At 39.4% G+C, this 23,312-nt stretch overlaps 1 long non-coding RNA gene across 1 annotated transcript in view; it reads left to right on the top strand.

Annotated features, from left to right (window-relative positions):
* Nucleotides 1-23,312, top strand: part of LOC309674863 — a 91,866-nt gene that overhangs the window by 60,143 nt on the left and 8,411 nt on the right. The window contains exon 2 of the long non-coding RNA XR_014269431.1: nt 19,571-19,638. This is a non-coding gene — a long non-coding RNA (uncharacterized lncRNA). The remainder of the gene's footprint in view (nt 1-19,570; nt 19,639-23,312) is intronic.

Here is a 23,312-nt window from a genome sequence, read left to right as displayed (position 1 = left end):
CAAAGTCCTTTGATAGCTAACCAGGAAAATTATAGTGGGGGGGGCGTGCGGAGGAAATTCTGCATACATTTCGAAGTAATGATTTAGACAACATTTCCCTTGAATTAGTTCATTTTAAAAGAGAACAAAGGGTTTGTCCTGCTGGGTAGCTTTTCAGCAGGGATGCCCTGCCTGCCTTATTTCAGATCTGCAACATTATGTGGTTTCAATTAGTGGTAGCACTTGCAAAACTAGTAACACAGACATTTTGGCATGAAATCTGACTCCAAGGCGGTGAAGGGTACTTAAGATCTACTCAGGGATGGGTGGAGAACTATAGTATATCTGAAAGAGTGTTGATCATTTGTCATAAAGGTGTCACTTCTAAAAACCTCATTGTATTTTTATAGGCTTAGCTTTTAATTTCTTCTTTGCCTCTCTAGATTTTGCTTTCCAGTTATCAAGCATCCCTATTTCCTGTTTCTTTGGCTACTTCCTAGGTCCTCAGTTAAGTTTTTCTTCAGGCTTTTAGGGCAGCCAAGTGTCCTAGCTAAACATGCTCAAAATACTATGGTACTTGCAACTTTAGAGTCTTCTTCATCTTCAAAGGCCTTTGCAAACACTAGTTACAATAAGAACGATCCTGCCTTGTCAGGGACTGTCTGGTTTAATAGTCCGTCCTTCCCTTTAATGTTGTGAAACAATTACTAAAATATCCTTTTAAGGCAAATGTTAATTCCTTTAACTTTGCAGTCATGAACGCTACTGTTGCTATTCCACATCAATATAAGTGCCTCTTGTAATACATCTGCTGGCAGAAAAAAGCCTGTGGATGATTCAACCAAGTTTCCCAGTCCTACTTATCCTAGCTATCTTGATAGGCAGGTGACATTTCCATGAGCAAAATAACAAATGTCACTGCTGTGGTGATAGACATATACAATATTCCAAATATCCACTGAAAGATAAGTGTTTAATACAGGAATGAAAGAGGCAACTGCTTGACAGGATTTGAACATGTATAACTATAATATTTTTAGCAATAAAGTCAATAATTTGTCTCACTATCACATCTATCATGGTGCTGAAGTCGTTTTTACCAAGACTTTCCTACATACTACTCTAGTATGGTGATTGTCAACAAACTGCATAGCTGAAAGGAGACTACAGCACAGACATGAGAACTTTTTTTCAAGAGTTGCATTCCTAATCGCCACTAAAGGACTTCGATTTGCTTCAGTGGTGCTGAAGGCTGGAGATCAAAACAGACCCTAAAGATTGTCACCATATATTTGCTTTGCTAACCTACCGCTGGTAATAGACCTTATAAAAAAATCTTTCCTCAAAATCACCACATATTTGGCAATGTTTCATTTTGATACTTGTGGTTGCTCTCAAGCTGAAAGAGAATTTAGGGGCTGCAAATGGAAAGAAAGTGTGGAAAATGCTGCTCATATCAAACCCCACAGTATCCATCTGCTGAGTTATTCATGTGTCTGGTCAACAGCATTTCTTCTTATCAGTATCGACCTCAACCTTGCTCGCACAGCCATTTAGCCTTACTCTCACTCACACTAGGAAGCAGCAACCTGAACTTAGGAGTGGAGGAGGAAGCAAAAGCATAGGATGGGGTTAGACTTTCTCTTTCTGATCCACTTAACAGAAATGAGAATATAACCGAGCAGTTAGGCCACTGCAATCAAACTCATATACAGTGTAGTTCAACTGCTTTAAGGCTAGAACACCAAATTAACCCCATACTCCTTGAAAGTCTCTGCAATGGGAGCATCTTATTTTGGGAACAGTCTTTCTTTTTACGTGACAGGTAATCCACAATGATTCACAATCATACAAGCAGGCTTTCCCCAGTTTCATTCCGACTGCTTAACAGCTTTATTGCAATTCTAGGAATAAAGACGATCACATTTCACTGACTTAAGAAAGTAGGTTTAATGCACTGTGCCATTTGCCACTATCCTGATGGGCCTTTTTTGTGTGTGTGATCAATACATGTATTAATGCTAATAAAACACTTACGGTGTTTCCCAGATGTAGACATGGCCCCTTAATCCTTCCCTGTTCTGCTGGGGATAATCATTTTTACAACATGAGATCGCTTGCACCAGTGAAGTGCATTTTAACACCTTTCACTGTTATCTATATGAGCTGATGATCCTAATAGAATCCCAGCAGTGCATTTAAACTTTATTTCCTAGGTTAATCAGGCTAAAAGACAGTTAACTAAGTTTCCCAGTTCCCTAAATTCCTTCTTTACATAAAAAAAAAAAATGCTGCTGGAATTGTTCATCATTAGAAATTTTGCTCATTGAGAAAAGAAAGGCAGCAATGCTGTAAGAAGAAAGGGTGTTTTTGTCTTATAGTGGACAGCATGGCACACACCCAAAAAAAAAAAAAAAAAGGAGAAATATTTTCTGAACAAAGAAGTCAGGCCAGTCCCCCTTTTTTTTTTGATCTTTAATCCCTTCTCTCCCAAGTAGAATGGCAAAGGAGCCCTTCTCTCTTTCTAATAAATAGCTAGCAAAGGAAGGCATTCAATGCTATGTCCCTTTGATCAGCACAAAGCTGTCAGCTCCTGCCGCTTTTTTTTCTACCAGCTCTTGTTCCTGGTTAAAAGTGGAAGTAATACCCCCTGAAAGAAATACCCTAGGTGTCCTGCAAATCATCAGTCCTATTTTTTTCCTTGTTGTTTTTCAGTGGCCCACCCTCCTGGCCTGAGCAACCTCCTTACTAACACCCCTCTTCCTCTTTCCACACTTTTTCCAGAATACCAGTTTCATTTGATACGCAATTCAATGTGCCAGTCTGACCTACTGGGACCTTGCTGTCTGAGACTCTACCATTGCGCAGACAGGGGAGACCTTCCTGCTAGCAATACACAATGTTTACTTCCATACATTCATCTTCCTGTAAAGGAATTAAAAAATACTTCGTAGACTCAGCAAAGGGATTTTTGGAAATTAGCTTTTAATTATCTATCATACAGCTGTAACTTTTAAAAAAGCACAACCCAAACAACTAATAAAAAAATTACAGGCTGTGCTTGACCGAGTGTCTGAGAGCCCATTTTGCTCCAAGCTCCAGGCTGCTGCATTTCAGACGACATCATTGCATCTCAGCAGTAAATGGTTTGCAAATATTGCTGCTTTCAGACAGGTCACTCCGCGCATTTTAAAGCAGGCTCCTTGTATACTGCTGAGATTATTGGCAATCTGCATTTCTACTCCTCGTAGTGTCAGGACCTGATACGCAGTTTGCAAATATTATGCAAAGGGAATAATTCACAAAGCCAAACAATTACAATCAAGTGTAGAGCACGAGACTGGCTGGTAATGGGAGAGCAGGGCAGTGGCTTTGGTGTCTGTGTGTGTGCATAAAGGGTTGGGGGGGGGGTAAGGGGGATTAAGGAAAAACGACTGTATAAAAGAGCATTTTTACTAGACAATGTCATAACCTTAGTGACATGTAATGATGTTTAAATACCTTTGCCATTTCCCCCTGGTGATTGCTGCACTGGGTGCGTTCTGTGTGCCTATAGAGATATGTTTTTCAGAAATCAGGATGGAGTGAATGCCGCTCGTTGTTCTGGCTGCAAAATGTCAAACTGCAGTGGAAAGAAATACAGCATTGCAGTGGTGGTGCACTGAGGCCCCCGGTAGGAAAGCAGGAGCTATTAAGTGGAAAATTCCTGCAGAGGACGTGTTTCCATTTCTAATGCGAAGAAAGAGGGTGTTGTTTGAGGCTGGCAGGTCTGTGGAAAATACAGAAAACACAGGGAAGATGAGAAAATGACCTCATTGAACTCTGAGAACTTAAGCAAACAAACAGCTTCAGCCAACATACCACATTCTTGTAGCACTTCTGCCCAAACAACAAATTGACCTATAAGTTATATAATGGCCCACGAGCCCCCGTGCCCCATGTAAATGTGGGGAGGGAGAAGGTGTTTTTCACAACAGGGCAAGGGGGAGGCGGGGGGATAAGCAATAAAACCCGGTGCATAAGTAAAGAAGATATGGGGGTGAGCTGCCCGTCCCCCGACACCACCACCTTCCCATCTTCCCAATGGAGTACTTACATGAGGTTCAGGTTTAATTGTGCTCTGAATACCAGCAGAATGATGGCACTAGTTGTTTATTATAGTATGAACTATTTCAGCACAGCATAAATTTTCCATTTCAAAGGATCCTGAACGCCTGCAGGGAAGGGACTAGGTTTTGTGAGCTGAGGGTGGCCTCTGTAAAAGTTGATGGGGGTTTCATCTTAGGGATGGTTAAAACTGCATTCTTTGAACCTGATTTGGGGGGGGGGGGGGGGGGCTCTAGGGAGGATGTTTAGGGTCCGTGTTTCCCCCTACAGAGGCTCCCTGTAGGGGTTGACTTGGACTGCCTGAGTTACCATTTTATATCAACTGAACAAATCCTAGTGTGAAAATGCAGGGGCTAACCAAAGGCCATGGGTTCTTCTGTGGTGGTTGTTGTTCTGCATAGCTACAGCCTGGCAAAAAAGGAAGATGTATGCCAGCATCGCCAGTATCTGTGTGCTGAAAGGTTTGATTCGTTGTACGAATGCTTGCCTCAGTGTGTTTCCAATAACTAATTAATTGAACATAGCAGAAAGACAGTTATTAATTGGCAGAACAGCACACAAACCATAATTCATAGTTTACAGTATTATTACTTACAAATCAGAAAAGGGCTTTTCTGTTAACTAATAGTACATTTGCTGTAGGAACATGTTCTCTGCTACCATGTAATTCCAATTTGCACTTTTAATGGATAGGGCTTTTTTTTTTTTTTCTTGTTTACGCTGTTAAAATCCTGTTGTCTCCTAGTTGCTTTATGCACAACCAAAACCTTCTCTACTACCCAGCATTTTGCATGGACTTTGTCTGTGATAGGCATGTTAGTTTTGAAAGGTCCTTGTAACTTTAAAGACTGCACGATGCTTTAAGGAGAAGCGTAACTATAAGCAGATAAAGTGTTTGATCTTGAAGGTGCGTGTCTAAAGATATATATAAGAATAGGCAAAGTTGAAATATTAGTAGCAACAAAAAAGTGGCTGACACAAGTCACGAACTACAGATGCAAATTCAAATTTCATGTAAGCTGCTACTTAGATCCAGTGGTTTGAGCCATTCCGTCATTAGATTAGGCACCACTAGCCATGAATGCAGAGGTATAATTCAGAAAACTCCAGCAGCTGTAAGGAGCTGACTATATTCAGTGCTCAGCTTCCCTCACCAAAACACTGTAGCGCAAGATAAAGTGAATTAAAGATGGATGCTGAGAACAAAGTGAGACCATGCTAAACTTGATCCAAAAATGCAACCCATGCCTCTTGCAGGTTTGAAAAATGTAACTAAATTACCGTTTTTTCTTTTCTGGTGTGACATCTCTCTGAATACCTGGAACACAAGGAAAAAAATGACAGAATTACATACTAAAAAAAACCCAACCCTGTACGTACAAGACTGTCAGCATTATTTTTCAGGCATACTTTAAGTTGTTTGGACAAAGATCAAAAAAGGTGGGTGAAGACTAGGGCACGTGGCTAGATCAAACTGAAATTCTCCTACAGCTATTAAGTATTGCTTTTCAAGTCTCCATATGCCACTTATTTCAGGTATGGAGGAGATACTATTGTAGTACTACAAACAGGAAATAATTCTCATCTGTGCAGCTCAGATCTGAAACCAAATTTGCTCAGAATCCAGCACTGTTTCAGTTTAGCCCTAAATACCTGCATCCTCTGCAGCACAATGGCCAAAAGACATTTGAGAGCTCTACAGCATTGTATTATTCCCTTTCTGGGAATGTTTAACCAGGGCAAACTATATAGTGCGGCATTTCTGCACGATGCCATGGATTCTGTTTCTCTTTTCCTTGTGCTGTGTAACTAAGGGGCACTGTAAGGGGCGCATAACTTACAGACCAGAACAGCTTTCTACTCCACACTCTGACAGGAAATAAAAAGCTCCCAAAAAACTCGAGAGAAAACCAAACTTTGTGAATGACAAATAGAAGCACTGCCAAAACTAAAGAGTTTTCTGCATCTAATAAAAGGAAAAAAGGCAGTTTTTTGCTCATCCTTACCTTGTGGCTGCAAATGCCAAGAAACAGATGTAAGGAGTGCCCCTGGTATAGTTAGGGCTCTGGATTTTAGCACCCATTGCAGGATTAACTCTTCTGAGGAGTGCAGGGCTTTGGTTACACTTTCCCTCTGCTTTTTATATGTTCTTTGTCTTTTACATAGTGGACTCAACTCATATCAGAGCTTCTCTTTTTCATTCAGTTTAGAATACTTGAGATCTCTAAAGAGACTTCTAAGAGACTATTTTAAATAAAAACTTAGATAAATTTGGGTGATGAAGTACAAACCTGAGCCAAGGAGATTGCAGGCAAGCCACGTTCAGCTCCTGCCAATGCACCTCAGTCCAGCCCTACATTAAACTTTCAGAAGTGTACAGAAATGCCTGGTCAAACCAGCCTGTGCAGGAGTTTCATGAAGCACAAAAATAGGTAATAGAATAAACCAAAAATGAATGCTTTGTGAGTTGCGCTTCTCTGTGTCACAGTATCAAAAGACATGGAGTAAAAGAGCCACAGAAATCAATGATCAAGATCTGGGCTTTATTTCTTTGTTCTTTTATTTTAAATCATCAGATTCATCACAATTGGGAAATGTGAGCTGTCAGCATGCCCAAGCTTGCTTCAGCACTGTCCGCTTGTTCTGACCGTAGTGGAAATAGTACACAATAGGCCTCTGACCACTGATGGAGGCGTTAAATTCTCTCTCCTGGATTTTACTATCACTGATCATATGGGTCTGGTTTTTATGAATCTAAGAGCTTGAACGAAGTTTTGAGATCATTACCTGTAGAAAACCTGAGCGTGAATCAGTCTTCCTCCTTGTTTTGCAGTTCAGATGACTCCCAGTTTGGACAACTGGAGGATGAGGGCCAGGACATGCTGAAGAGTAAGCTTACTGTTTTATCTGGATGCAGAAAGCAAGCCTGTTGGTCAATGGTTTCATACTGAGGCAGGAATAAAAAAAGGGAACTTCATAGTAGTATGCATACAGAGAACTTTGATGGACAAAGCATGTGTAATCTGCCCCAGCACTGACAAAGTGGAGACCTTTATCCATCTCAGGAGCCATAGCTCAAGATGTGGGTCCTGCTTAGGAGCCATAGAAGGCAAGAAGAATTATTGGGTGTTTAGAAACCACATCTTGGGAAAGCATTGTTCAGCCTCCAGAGGGAAAAAAGACAGAGCTTTCAAGCGCTTGAAGGGCAGCTGCAAAGAAGGAGGTAATCTGTGTTTTCCATGGCCATTAGAATAAGAATTGGCTCAAATTATATTAAGACAGAATTATCTTGGACTGTATTAAAAAAAACTAATGTTAAGTCACAGGAGGAGGTGCAAGTACAAAACTGAAAGTATTCCCCTGAATTCACATCCTCCACATACCAGAAGGAATAGGTAAGTCAGTCTAAGTGTAAGTCAGTTTATGCTTGAATGAGGTTGAGGTTTGACTCAACGAGAGGTTGAGTGCTGCTTAGCTAGGTTTGACTCAACTGGATGGTGCCAGCTGCTCATGAAAATAGCATGGTGGTAGAATAGGCCCAACGTTTGAAAGTGATGGCACAATGGAAGGCTTTGGGAGGGTTTGGACCTTGTTGTTGTTCCTAGGTTCTTGAAAGATCTGTGTCACATTTGGCCTCTACAGATATATAGAGATATGTATTTTTTCTTATAGCAATTAATCTGGCAACGAGGAGCACTTGATTAGGCGTTCTGCAGACTGATGTGTTCACAGTGCAGGAGCCTAACCATTAAAATGGAAAAAAGGCTAAAATTTGCCTCCCCTGCTGAAACAGTCAGTTTCTGTAGAACTTCCCCCAGTTTTACACCAGGGAAGCTAAGTTAAATTGTATATGAGGCAAGACAATACAGATACTAAGGATCTGAGTCAAGATCAATCAACCCTATGATTTCTTTTACAATTTAAGGACATGTCCCTGGAGATTATTAATTTCTATAATATGTATTACTAAAAGAAGTCCATGGGGTTCAGGGAGAAGCAATAAGGGAGGCTTTTAATATACTCTCTTTTCTGCTTTTGGTTGTGATTCACATCATTAATGAGTATGATGCTAAACTCACTCCATCCAGCATAGTGGGAATGTTACCTAGTGTCACTAACAAGTATTTCATCCGATTCAGCCCCATAAGCCACATCACATAGAAGATAATTGCGAGGATTAGGGCACACCAAGACACTCAAGCTCCACTCCTGTGGGTTTGGGGAGAAACAACACATTTAAACATTCCAGCTACAGTTCCCTTGGCAACGTACATAACAACAACTCAGTAAAACTACGGGTTTCTGTTTTCTTAACCCTTCAGGACATTGACTGAATGAATACTTCCTTGAGGAAACAGTTCAGTCAACCAGATGTACTCAAACACTCTTAAATCCAGCAGGCCTTTTCTCCATACAAAAACAACAGCTGAATTCCATGTCAAACTGATCCTCTCCCCTAGCATTAAAGGGTTTAATTCAAACATACACGTATACCATTAGCAAAGCCTCCATAGAAGTCTACATGAAAAAAGACAACAAAAAACAATCCCAAAACATCAATGTTACATATCATTATAAATTTCCTGTTGATCAGCGGACACAGAGAAAAAATACACAAGAAATTCTATAAAGCACATATGTAGTCTTAAGAAACAAAATAATATTAGCATTTGTGTAGATTACAGAACACAATACTGTTCCTTTCAGTTATAGCAATAATAACGTCTATAGCAACTTTATAATGATTCCTCTGGGAATTTAAAATACTAAATATTTAAAATACATAAATATTAACTAATACTGTGAAATAATAAGATTTACACCATCTTTGTGAAATACATGAGAACTTCCTTCGAGTTTATTCCACTGCCCAATGAACTAGAGTTTCTCGTGAGGTTAAGCACATCTCCTTTTTAGCAGTGGCTGTTTGTATTGCACAAAAGTTTGGAAGAGGAACCTCCAGCTGAATGCATGTGCAGGGTGGTGGAAGTCACCAGATCTCACCTGCACGTCACAAGGAGCTGGTGTAGATTTTGGGCTGTTATTAGTAGGCAGAATTAATGAACATGCCCACAAGTCCTTAATTAATAGGTATTCTGAAGGTTTATTTAAGAGGTCTGTCCTCTATTGTCTTCCTCAAAAGTTTAGGTTTATGAAAGCATTAAAATATTTACCCTCGGGACCTTTACCTTAGGTTGGGGTCATCAAATGATGTACAGCAGTCGTCTGAAGAGAACTGACCTTGCTTCCTCAGCATGCAAGAAGTTACCTGATCTAGCTTTTAGGAAAGAAAGAGAAACCATCAGTACCTACGATAAATGTATAACTATTCCTTAACCATCAGTGCACCAATGCACACTTACTTTCAAGAAGTTGAAGCTACAAACTAAATCAGGGCTCAAACAGATGTCGGTGCAGTCTAAAGCAATTGCAGTTCATAACCCTGCTTTTCCCCCCCTTTCTCTCTGTAAGCTTTAATTTTTGTTATTTTCAAAAGGAGCCTGTGTAACCTTCCCTTAGATCTTCCATCCTATGATGGCAAGGCACCTTGGCCATGTAGCTTCATACAAGAAAGAGTAAGTACACCTGCAAAATTGTTGAAGGCTCTTTAGCCTTAAACATCTATGGCTTCATTGCTCCAGCATTGCTCTCCATCAATGGGAAGTGCTCACCTTCTCCTCTGCAGCAGCTACTATGTAAATCACTGGAAAGCAGACCCCCCCACACACACACCTCCACCATCAGCCTTAGCTCACAACAGTTTGTTAAAGATTATGCAGCATCCTCACTAACGCATGGTTGCCAGGGCATCCTTGTTCCCTAGCCAACTACTATACTAAGACTTTACTGGCAGCCATCCAGCTGTGCTTCATTTAGGAACCTCTGCAGCAGTAAAGGATGTGTTCTCTCAATTTACTAGAGAAATAAGTCAGTTTGTTGCTTGTCTCCTAAAGGCTCTAAGAATTTGGGGAAGCAGTAACTTTTCACAGAGGACTGTAAAACAGGGAGCTTCTCTTCTTATTCTCTACAAACCAGAATTTAAACCTTACTGCTGAGAGCTTGGATTTTGCACTAACCCAGCTAGTGTGGATCCAAGACACATCAGTGTGGCACTGTGCCCAGACCAGCACGGGCACAGAGCCACACATGGCGATACTTTCCACAATTGGGCTCGTAACTCTTAGTTTTTTTCTATGCAATGTGGCAGTATTGTCTTGCTTGGGAGAAGAGGAGGTGTCTTAGCATGTGCTGCTGTTTCTACAATTCCCATTTCGCTAAAGATTTTATAGCCTCACAGCAACACAAATCCCAGCTAACATTGCTTTTAATGTCAAGTTTTCTTGGGCAAACTGCATTTAAGATGGAAGGAGCATGATGGCACTAGATAGCTATGAAAGGGCCTTTCTTTCCATTTCAATTAGTGTTGGTGATACCCAAAGATACAGCAATGCTATGGCCAATTCCAGGCTGGACAGAAGCTGATTACAGGGATAGCTGGTGCCAGCAGCAGGCACAAATCGTTGCCATTGCAGTAGTATGTGTCCAAAGAGAGCCAAAGGGCAGTGCCCAGGCTGAATGAAAAGCCAGAGGGAGGGTCACACCAAGAGGACAGCTTGACAGGTTTTTATTGCTCATGCCATGATTCTTCTATTCATTAATGCCTCCAGGGTGTCACTGCTCTTGAATTTCTCATTGCTAGAACAATTAATGAGGTGCATTTGTGCCCTTAGTGCGGTCTTGTGGTAACTTTATAGTAGCATTCACGCAGTAACTGCCAGATAAAGAAAGGAAGGGGGCATCCAGCTGGAGATACGATTTACTGGGTTGTATGTTCCTGCTGTCCCCAAAGTAGATCAGGGTTCCACACACTAAGGAAAGGATAATTTAGACTGAAAAAAATCAATAAAAGGCAGATGCCACCATCACTTCAGCTGTCACTCATGTACCTAACAACTGCTGCCTATATGTCAGTCTTTTAGATGAGAATTAATCCAACTCAATCTCTTTATTTTGAAAAGGCAAGAAATACAGCCACGTTTAAGACAGGACTGTGCAAATTCAAGTTTTGGAGGTCTCTTTACAACCGGAGGCGATTTGTTACAATGGTATCTATACAATTTTGCTAATTTGGGCAGCAGTTTAGTCAAATCCTGGCACTCTTTTTATCCATACTGTGTATGTGTTAGCTTATGCTCTGGCTTTAGCCTGGGAGAAGCCAACCAGGTTCTCTAGACAGGGGAAGTCAAGACAAATTAAACACCAGATCACATTTAAGGTTTCTCCCTGCAGAATGGGTAAACCTCACTTAAATCACTACTCTGAGACTGCAAGCACAGCTGTTGAGAACAGGCCAGATGCAAGCCAGGTCTAGTTCCCAAAGCGTAACGTGGATTAAAAGGTATGATTGCAGATCTAGTTAGGGAAACTTTACCATAGACTGTAACAGATGAGCTAAGAATGATAGCACAAAAGTAGAGATTTTTGCACTCTAAGGCTGCCTTAGCTATCACTTAAATGTGTCATAGAATAGAAGTGGCTGATCCCAAAGACATATATCAGACTAGTTAACAGACTAAGGCGTGTTGTCAGTGGACTACATTTTTAATATATATAAATACATACATAAAAATACATAGGAATGATATGTGTAGTGCTCCTGATTGATAGTACCCAAACTATTTATAGTCTAGTCTTGTTAAGAGAAAGAACACTGTATTGCAATTCATTTGATCTCCGAAGAAATAGTAAACTCTGTCTGTGCTATTAAGTAAATGTATGAGGCTGAAAAGCAATGTAATAGCGAAAGAAAAGATGGCAGATGAATTATAGAGCTACATCAAGCCTTACCCTGATACCACCCAAGAAGGCCTGATCATCAGTATTCAGCCCTCAGTATTGCACCTATAGCTTTAGCATTTCAGACCTAAAAAAAAAAAAAAGACAAGAATTTGGCTTTTGTTCACTGTGTGAAAGGGGAGTGTGTAGCTCCTCACATAGTCCCACAGGACATGCAGAATTCAGTGACTCGCTTTATACAACCTTTCACTGGAGGAATGTGCAGGCAGCAAAAGTATTTGTAATACTAATTAAAGATTAGAAAATCCTCATTTAGGAAAATGCCCCTTGGCAGGGTATTTCAAAATAAACTACATATTTCTGTCCAAAGCGATGGAAAGGGTTGTATTTCTCAATTTAGTTAGAGAAAAGGGGATTAAAAATGCATTCTGGTTGGGGTGAAATGGGTTATAAAAACGAGACATAAAGTATTTTAATTCAGTGCTGACAAGGGTCCAAACTAAAGAATGGTCCTGTAGTCTAAAGACTGAAAAAACCCAAAAGACATCTAGATAGAATAAAGTCTCATTTAATATAACAAGCTATTTGAAAAATTAGTAGCTCTCCTCCTAAAGTAAAGCAATGAAAAAAAAAAGTCACTCTTTTTGTCACAATTAAAAAAAAAAAAGGTGAATATGTTATAACCAGTATTAAGGCTCAATGGAACACAACCTATAGTTACAGCACCAAATTTTACGAAAAGACAGACTTCTAAAACTGGGACAATATTTTGAGACCATATTGTACCCAAACCTAAAACTTGAAACATTTTGACCATCTTGATTCTGTATGGACCTTGTCAGAGTAGCAAAAAAAACCATCAAAGGTAAATTAATAGGGTATCTGGAAATACCTGCATAACTTAGAGTTTTGCTGATGAAAAGTAATGCACACAACATGAACTGATACTAATAAGTGTACAAAATAATGCATTATCCCTCATGGTATATATAAATGTTGGCTATACTTATGTTTTTTTGCAAGTACTGTTGTCATGGTTACCATTCAGCCGTCTTTATGTTTTAATGTGCCCTGTTTTGTAAGGTTGAGGTTCAATTCAAGTTCATACGAAGCAAATCAACTGAAGTTTTCCAATGTGGTCTCTAATTTAACATGCATCATTTTCTGAGAGGCCAACTTGAAATACTTTCGGCATGATTTTAAGAGATGTCAAGCACCTTCAAATGCAGCAGAAGTCAATGCCCTGTATACAGTGACAGGGTCATGAATAATTTGCCAAACAGCTCAGTCCCTAACAGTCCTATTTTAAATAGCTATAAACCTCTTTCAGTTGGTAGAGGGAATGTTTCTGTACTCCTACAGGCAGAAACTTCCACTGTTAGACACTAAGTGAACGACGTGTCATTCTCTCAGCGGCATTTATTTGTCTGAAGCTATAGGAATGCTTGACTGCAATGTTGTAAAACATAAACTTGATTCTTATGTGTAATATCAATAATCCAATACTTTTCATCTGTTGAAACGGAAAACTCCGTTTCCCTTTTCCTTTTGCAAATTTCCTCATGTGCAAATGTGTGGGGGGGGGGGGGGGGAGGAGATGAAAGACATTTTGTCTTCTTTAGTTCATTAAAAACCTTGAGCTTTAAACCAAAATACCAAGATTCAGCAATAAACTCAAAACTCCTAGCCAGGGTAATTGAGAATTAGCTCAAGTACCTCTCTGTGGGGTTTGCATTGTCCTCTGCAGGTACACCCAAAGAGTCAAACTGGTGTGTAAACGTCCTTTTTGCTAGATAGACCTGCTCTTCAAAGTAGCCTCTTTACCTTATTAGCCTTAAGAAAATCCTTTTCACTGCCTCCAGCAAGCCACTGGGAACTGCAGAAGACTCCAGGAATGGCTCCTTCTTTGCCTTCTCAATTTAGCTTTAGCTGAGCAATGTGGCAAGGAGGTGTGGAGCCTGCTTATAAGGAAAGGAAGCTTTGTGGTAAAGTTTCAGTGTAGCTGACTTCCCTATGAGCATATTACATTCAATTTAGAATTAATGTTAATATCTCTTCCTTTTCTTTCATATAAAAATGGGAAAGGAAAGGGTAGGGGAGAAGGAAAGTTCTAGATCAGCATCTCTCTGTATTCTCGGTTCATCCCTTGCATAGTCTTTCTGCTTTTAGTATTTCTAGTTCTTGACTCCTGTTCTCTGAAGGGTAGACACAGGTGAGCTAGCTATGTTCTCCATGGCAGGTCTTCCTCTGGCTTCAGCACTCATATTCTCCTAGAAGTGCTCAAAGACTGTGGTCTCTTTTCCCTTTGATTACTGGGCTGTTTCTTTGGTTTGCTTTGTTTCCTTAATGAAATGGTCCTTGGGGATATCCCTTTGCAGTGGGGTGAGCCAGGAGCATCTCTTTTCAGATTACTCATTCATACATCTCACAAGTGCATAGGATGCAATTGTTAAAAAAATTCTTGCCCTTTCCAACAGCTCCAGAAGATTTCTGATTTAGTCCAAAAGCAAAATTCAAAGTGTAGGACACAAAATGAAGCATAAACCAAAGAGAGAACCAGGTCAGCGGTTTTGTGTTGTATGAACATATGCACGATGACCTGTGTGCCTAAGTGCACATATACCATTGGGTGTGTGTATGTGTCACGCGTGTGTTGGTAATAAATGTTATCGTGGGCTTTACAAAACACACTCCCACCCCCTACCTATGTATTATTTATCCGATTCTATCTTTTGGGGACCTATTCAGACATATAAGTAGGGTTGATATTTCTCTGTGTGGGTGTGTGTATTTGTAATCAGAGCTGCTCAACTGTATTTTTTTTATCAGACATCTCAACATCATTTCATGATTTTGTTTCACAGTGTGCATTCTTTGTGGCTCTTCACCTATTTTGATACTAAATGGGCCAGTAAATTATAAGCTTTATCTCCTAAACCCTAGAGTTAAGCATCATCAGAGAGCTGAAGATGAGTTGTAAGCAAATAGGATTGAAGGAGGCCTCTTTGGCCCCTGTTTCCAATTCCAGTGTATGTTCAGATGAGTGGAAAACGTTTGCTGCTAACCTCAGTGCAGCGCTTCCAGATCATTGCACAAGTGATACACTTCCATACACTTGATGATGTGGTCTGTGATCTATGGAAAGAGGAAGAGAGCTCTGAGATGAACTCTAGATGCACCTATTTGTTATGCTGTGGGCTCTGGAGGCCTGGCACCATGCAAAATAGCATTTAAAAAGTCACTTTCTAGGTCATAGCACGAGACAGTAGTGATAACATCTCTAAACAGGCTGCCTTTGCAGAGAAAGCGTCACCTGCGTTCGCACCACGTTAAACACTGAACTGATCAAGAGACTGTCTGGCATCACAGGCTCAGCTTTCTCCTCTAGTGAGTAAGTGTACAGTATAGGGACAATGCAGTGTCAGAATATTTTTATCACTAGCCCATGCTTTTAAACAGGTTATTAGCAAAGCACCAGCGGGGGGGGGCAGAAAAAACAAAGACTACTTTTTGATTTGTTCATTAAAATCAAATAATTATTTAGAGTCTAACTGATCAAACTCTGTACTTAAAAAAAAAATAATAATCGGCATTCTGGCTGCTTGACGTTAAATGGTAAAACAGCACAGGAGTGAAAATATCCTGGAGCCCTATATCATCTTCATTATCTTCACTGGTGAAGTGAGTGAGTGAGTGGAGAGGTGTGAAATTCCAGCAGAGAGGAACATGCTGTTTTAAGAGGAAGTGCTGACATGCAGCCTACAATTAGACAAAAAATGACTGCTGACATTTAAAAATCATTACAGAGAGGAAATTGTGAGTATAATTATGTCATCATTGACACTGTTCAAGTGTGCTGATGCATTTTTGCTGATCAAAATCAAGTGTTTATATTTGTAAATAGAATGCACTTAGCAACTCTATCAATGGAAATGTTCTAGCCAAGAACTAAGGAAAACGGAGCCAAGTCACTTTGACAAAAACTTCTTTTTTCCTTTTGTTGATTTTCAGTATTTTGATTTCAGGATCATCTTTTGCTAACAAAATTGTTTCTTGTTATTTATTATTTTGGATGACTGTTTGATTGGGCTTTGTTTGTAGGATTTTTTTGCATAGAACAATAGGAATGGCCATTCTGGAGCAAGCCAAAGGTCCATTTGCCAATATGTGTCCTATGGCCAACAGTAGACACCTACAGAATGATATAAGAGAACACTAAGTATATAGTGATATCAGCTACACCAGTCTCCCAAGCTTCCAAAATCTGCTGCTCCAGGACTTCACAGACTGCTCAAAAAGATCAGAATAATGAAGTCTTTCTGACTGGCTTTAGAAATAGTTGGATACTGAAGTCAGTGCAAAGGGAGACATGATGTCAACAGGTGGCAAAATATGTAAATGTTATAGTTTACTTGGAGAAAATGAGTTTGTTGACTGAGCTAATACTGAATTCTTGGCACTGTGTTATTTAACAGAGTTCTGCCTTAAGCCCTGTCATATGTCTTTTACCTATGACATATTATCACTCAATGACAGAGAAGAGTGACCAGTCTACGATACATACAAATCCTCAGTTCAGAATGGACAAAATAAGTGAAATAGTATGTTTCTGGCTGATTTCAAAACCAGATATTTTTTTTTTTTATCTTCAAGATTTGGGAGATTATATATAAATACATTTCATAAATGTGAAAGCAGAAGTGTTTGCAAAGGCTCTTGAGGGAAGTAAGAAAAGGTCTTGGCTTCTGCAATGAAACATCCACAACAAAAAACGTCTACAAATGCTAGTTCTCCTGAGGATAGCATTTTGTTCATAGTATTCTGGAATATGTTTATGGTGGACATTAAGAAAAAGATTAAAAGTGTGAAAAAGAAAAGGATGCTTAATAATGAGGTACTCCGCATTATTAACACAGTTATTCTCAAAGGCTGTGGCAGAAACAGAAATATTAATATTGAATGTCAGCTATTTGGGTTAAAACTAACCACTCTTCAGCCTACATCTACTGAGGTCTAAAATTCTCCTCAGTATCTCTCTGTTATTTTTATAAGAAGGAAATATAAAAATTGGTTTACCTTTTCTTTCTGTTTTGTCAGTCTTCTGTATATGGACTTTGCCCTTTGGGAATGAGGTTTTTTACAATCCAGCTATGAATTTTCTGGGTGTTCTCCTGCAGCCAGTTTTTGTTCTTTTGACATTGGGTCCATCAGTTTCCATCAGTGTCCCTGTTTCCTGGATGTCAAAACGTATATCCAGTAAAATTGTGTTACCAGAATAACGTCAAGAAACTCTACAGTCACCACATCAGCGAAAGAGCTGCTTTCATAATGTCATTTTATGATTAGATGAATACTGTAATTCGTTTTTAGAGTGATAAGGATTTCCGTGTCAAAACACAGAGTTCTTTGTGCCATTAAAATAGTAGAAATCAGTAGTTAGGGAACAACCCACAGTGGGTGTCTTGGGAGAGGCCAGTCTCACCGGTATTTTGGTTGACTGCTTATTGCAGCAGGCAATACTGAAGAACCTATGAAAGTGTAGGCCACAGAAATAGGTAATAAGGCTTCACTAGCGTATAAAAATAGGACAGAAAAGTTACGTTATTGTGTTTTATATTATAACACTTCTTATAAGGCTACTTTCATCTTTATCTCTCTTTTCATACCTTTCTAGATTTATTTTTTCTTTGGAATCAGAATTTTCCATATATTATCTTAGTAGAAGACTTATTTAATTACTGAGTATGACAAGGTAAAGAAAAACTGATTTTCCTGTTCTCTGCTTGATTTTGAAAGACAGAGGTTGAAAAAATTAATCTTTATTTGCACAGTAAATTGGTGCCACACACTTAACTCATTTTAAACACATCATTCCAGAACAGCTGAACTTTGAAACTTGGCAACATCTAATAATTATTTTTAGTAATCTATCTCTAAGTGTACTTGAAAGACATTACTTTGTCTGAAATTTTAATAAATGCAAGATTGACAGGGTATTGCTGAGTATCAGGACTGACCAGTAGTTAAAGCCCCATTCCTACCAAAGGGAGGCAAACACAAACCAGTACCAATGGACAGCCCTGTGTAGACCACTTAAATGCAAGGAATTTGGCACCAGTTCAAGCTCTGACCCTAAAAGCAGAATTGGAAGGGGCTGTCCTCTAGTGCATCCTCAGTGAAGAGTCAAATCTACGTGTTGTCCTTGATGATGATTGTGTTTTGTGAGAGATTTTATTTTATTTTATTTATGGTTTTGTTGTTTGGTTTGTTTTTTTTTAAGACTGTGATGGGCATTCCACAACCCCCCTGATAAAATGTATCCATCCTCACTCCTGGAGATCTTTACCTAAAGTCTAACCCAAATCTTTCTTGACATTACCTCTTTGAATACCTACCATGGAGTTCTTTTTGCAGGATGACTCTTTCAGACTTTGAGGTTAGTCCCTAAGAAAACTCCTAGCCTCTGTAACACAGCAGTCTGCATTTTCATCACTTCATGTGACAAGAACAAGTAGTGTCGGTCTGAAGGTATTGCTGGATGCTTTGTATGAGGCAGAAGGGAAAAATCACTTCCCCAAATGAAACACTGCATCAGCACTGAAATTAGAAAAAATATTGTAAGCAATAAAAAAATGCAAGTCCTTGGAGACTGGAGGGTGTCTCCTTATATTGTCTGCAATCCACAGTATTCTGTATAGTTTATGGTTTCATTGCAAAACAATTTGTCAGTCTCTCATTTGCCAAGACATTGTCAATATAACATAATGCAAGTCATGAGCTCCTGCTCTGATAGCCCAATCCTGTAAGCTGTCTCCATTTAAGCATAAAAGCCCCTTTCAACAACAAAAATAAATAAAAAAATAATCTATTTTGCCAGTCTTTCTGCAGACCAGTCACCACAGTGAGGCGTGAGCTTCAGAAGTTATGCAAGGATGAGTAAATGCTAACATTGAAAGACACCTGCAGTATTATTTTCTTGCACTGTATATTATTAACAAAGCCAGTGCAAACAGCAAGTGTAGTAACAGTGTTCGGTGAAGACTTCAGGTACAGCAGTAGGAGAGACTATACAGTAGTTACAGTCATTTCATATCAGTGCAATTTCATATCAGTTTGTTTTGATGACATGGAATGATCTACCCTGTCAGCTTTCAGGCAGAGACCAAATTTTAAGCCCTTTTATCTCCACTGTGAATAATTATCTATCCAGGTTGTCTTTTCTCATCACCGTACCAAGGTAGGGGATTTACCAATACACATTGGTATGATCATTAAAACAATAGAGTTCTACTTCTTGATGCTCCTGCTTTATAAATGTTAAATAATAATAACAGAAAAAGGTGTTGCCTGCTTTTATTAAAACATACCGTAGTAGGAATACTTATGCCTTGATCCATTCCAGTTTGAAAGGCTTCAGTTGAGCCTGCAACTAAGTTATGCTGTTATAAATGAGACTATAGTAATCAGTTTCAAAAACTGTTAAATCTTTCAGTTCTATGAGTATAATATACTATTTCTGCTGTAGAATTAATTAAACGAATATATGACCAAGGTGTAGATAAAAACATGCAGCAGCAAGTCTGAAGGCCATGCCGGATAAAATAAGAACAACTTAAAATATAATAATATGATTTATCAACTAAAGATTTTCAGCTATTAAAAAAACCCTTATTCTCTTCTCCTACAGCCAAGTACAACCAAAAAGATCAGGAAATCTGAAAATGTGGGAGCAGAGTAACAATCCAGCAAAGAATGGTAAGAAACGAAAAAGATAAGATACTATCCAAATGTGATTGTTGAAACATTTTTGCTTCTGAAAATACTGCTAATTAGCACTATTTACTCAGGTTTTGCTAGTTAAATTTCAATTGTTATATATGTGAAATAAATTATGCAACCTGTAAATCTTAATTACATTGTTAATTAGGATAACTTTATGATCATTTTGTGATGCCTTAAATCAGTGAAACATGTTTTTCTATTTTAGCATTGCTCAGAGCTGTTAACACTTTGAATATAACACACTGCTGGTACATTTTGATAGAACTGAAATCATTAATTATAATCTTTTGATTACTGCATTTTAAGCACTAGTATCCATAAACCAAAAAATACAACGGTATTTGGATGTAATATGATATTAATACTTCATGCAGCAATTGCTTCTGGTTACACAATTGGTATAAATTATGCAAGAATGAATCATTCATATACCAGGGTTTTATGTCCGTCACAACACTGAAGCAGGTTTAGATTTAGAGACAGTTGCAATTGGCAGAAGCAGCACTTGTAGTAAGACAGATCGGGAGGCTCGGACACTTTAATGCCAGGGCATTTGTGAACCTGGTAGGTTCGCCATGCTCAGATAATGTAAATCAGTATTGTTTATAGACATTAAGACGCGGCATGGATTTATGCCAGCTGAATGTCTGGCTTCTTTTAGCATCAGTTCATCCTCTTTGCTTTTAATTAAATGTTGAAAGCAGACATTGGCATTCCTGGTGAAAGCAGTCCTACCAGAGGGACTGAAAGAACCATAAATCAGTCATATGACAAAGTACTGGGCACTGGTAAGGCTTCAGTTTAAGTATCAGGCCCAGTGGCGAGCACAGGACTTCCAGAAAGTTGTTCAGTGGCAGGAGAGAAGGCTATTAGATAAGACCTCTGAGAAGAACCAAAAATCTAGAAAATACAGCTTAAAAGGTAAGATTGAGTAATTGGAGATAATCAGCATGCTGAAGACATAACTGGGATAACAGTCTGCACACACAGAAAAGGCTGGTATAAAAATGAAGAACTCTGCTTAGCAGATAAGAAAAGCGAGAACAACATAATTGGCAGCACAAAATACTCATACTGGACATCAGGAAAAGCTTTCTAATGTTATGAACCAGCTCAGACACAGCTTGCTTTTTGGGAAGCTATGGAGGTGCTCCATCACAGAGGTGTTAATAACAGGCTGGATTGATATCAGTCAGAAATGAAACCAATGCGTTTGGGCCTGTGCTGGGGCAGTCCTTAAACGACCTCTTATATCCTCAGCATCTGAAGCTTTCTAGGATGCAGAAAGTGCTCCAAAATCCTAATCCAGAAGTTCTTATAAGAAAGGTATTCAGTGATTCCCTGCTGCTCTGCACCCTAGGAAGAGGTGGTATTTCTGTTGAAACAATACACAGCTCTCTAATGACTATGCTGAATTGAGGCACTTCCCTGGTCAGTGTGCTGCTGCCATTGATCTGACACCTACGCACAGCGTACAGCTCTGGATACACCTAAATCCTAACTATACTTAGACATTACACATCATGTGTGAGCCAGAACTTACAAATACCAAAAGTTATTTTTCTATTGGCTTGAGTGACATCTTCAACAAAATTTGAAATATTTCCCAACTGACTGAGGTGTGAGAAAGCTGGATTGGCCTCTCCTCACAGAAAGATAACTCACAAGTGATCTCACACATAAGTGTGCAGTCTTAGACCAAGGCAAAGCTGGTGTAGGTGCATGATCTTCCCTAGAACCTATTTGCAGCTGTAAAAGGGTGGGACACTGCAGATCTTTTGCAGCCCTGGTTCTGGTTGTCTTAAAAATTTTCATTGTGCTCTTCAAGCATGTCACTCCACAAAGCAAAGTTCACACTGTGCTTCAGTGTGATCCTGGAAGCTGATTCATGTACTGTGCCTTGTGTCTATTTTAAGATCAGGCTCTTCCCTAGGCTGCCGTACAACACACCAAGCCAAATTCCCTTCAGAGCTACATTAAAATGGTGCTACCTCTTGCACCACAGGGTCTAGTAAGTAAGTGAAATTAAAAATTCCAGAAAAAAAAAGATGAATCAGAAAGCCTCAAAATCAAAAATGTCTTTGCTTTTTCTCTCTGCACTTAAATCAGTATGTCAAGAGGTAAAATAAATATTTGGGGAACAAAGTTCATAGGTGGTGTAAATAATACCATGGCATCTCTCTTTTTTCTTCTTTAAGAGAATGCCTAACTTCCTACTGAGTACAACTCTAGGGCAGAGATCCACCAACCTACTCTGTTACTGGCTGAGTCATACAGCACTTTATTTCACCGCAGCTGAACAGCTCGGTCTTTGATAGCCTGTTTTCAGCAGTCACTTTGTACATAAGGTTTTAGAAAAGTTTTTCAAATCATTGTAGAATAAGTAGGAATATACCATGAACATACTTGTAGGTAAAGCTAAGAAATATTCTGGTTTGATTCTGGAAGGTTGGCTACAAGCCCTGCAGCTGAAGTTTTCAAAATATGCTTTCAAAATAAAAAAGCCTCACTAAATGCCTCTTGACAGAGTAAACAGCCAAAGCAGCTTTGAGCTTCGCTTTGTGCTTCGCTTGCAGTAGTCATCTGACCCAGCCTCACACCTCCCAGCCTCTAACTCTGTAACAGGTCACCACAGCATAGTGTTACATGCTATAACCTTGCCCTGCCATTCATGCTTAATGTGGTCACGGCTTGATTTCTTACGGCGTGCTCAGACTCCTGGCCAAATTTCATTGCTAACAGGAGAAAAAGTCAACCTGACAAACTGAACATTTCCAGTGCAAGCAAAGGAAGATGGAGTTTCTTTTTACTCCAAAAATATATATAGGCGTATATATATAAGCGTATAATAACTTCCTAGGTGAAGGCTTCTTTGTGTTGCATTTAAGACTTACAGCGTTCTGAGAGAAAAGCAGCCATTCCCCTTGTCAGAGATCTGCAACTCAGCCAGTCAGTTCAGTATGAAAACTGATAATTTAGCAGAACACTGCAGGATTCAAAGTATACAAGGTAGCACTAAGCACAAAGTTAGCTTTACATCCTTTTCTCCACACCCCTGCCCCACCAAAAATTTCAGATATGGCAAGCCTCAATGTTAGGAAAGAGGCTGTTATAGTTCGCAAATAGTTTCCATCCTGGAAGAAGGCGCACCCAACAGAATTCAAAAAATGCATGCTGCAATCTCAGTTACAGTGCTATAAATTAGGATCAATTCCACTGAGGTCAGAACAGTTATATCAGTGTGAGACATATGAGGATTGAGCCCGATTAACTGCAATAGAGTTAATTCTCATCTACTCTCCCTTAAGTTGCAGCAGAATCTGGCCCCTAGCTCACAGTTGGACTCTGTCCACATAATGGGCCAAATGTGGCTTTGAATTGCAAGAGAATAAATGTGAAAATACTGATTTTATTGGAGCTATTCCAAACTACAGTAGTACAAATTTTGGCCCAGAGGCTATTTAGAGTCCAGGCACCAAGCAGTGGCCAGCAGTTAAGGTCACATCATACTTTGGCCTAGGTGGACCGGAACATTCAGCGTGCAGACTACAAAAGCATTTCCGTGTGGAGTACTACGGTTCACACCTATGTTCGATCACAATTATTTCTTGCACAGATGAAGGCAGCAATTCCAGAAATACAGTGGA

Source organism: Vanellus vanellus (assembly GCF_965231255.1).
Source record: "Vanellus vanellus genome assembly, chromosome: 8".
In the NCBI taxonomy this organism is placed as follows: Eukaryota; Metazoa; Chordata; class Aves; order Charadriiformes; family Charadriidae; genus Vanellus; species Vanellus vanellus.
The sequence above is the reverse complement of the archived record's forward strand: the minus strand, read 5'-3'. Positions and strand labels throughout refer to the sequence as shown.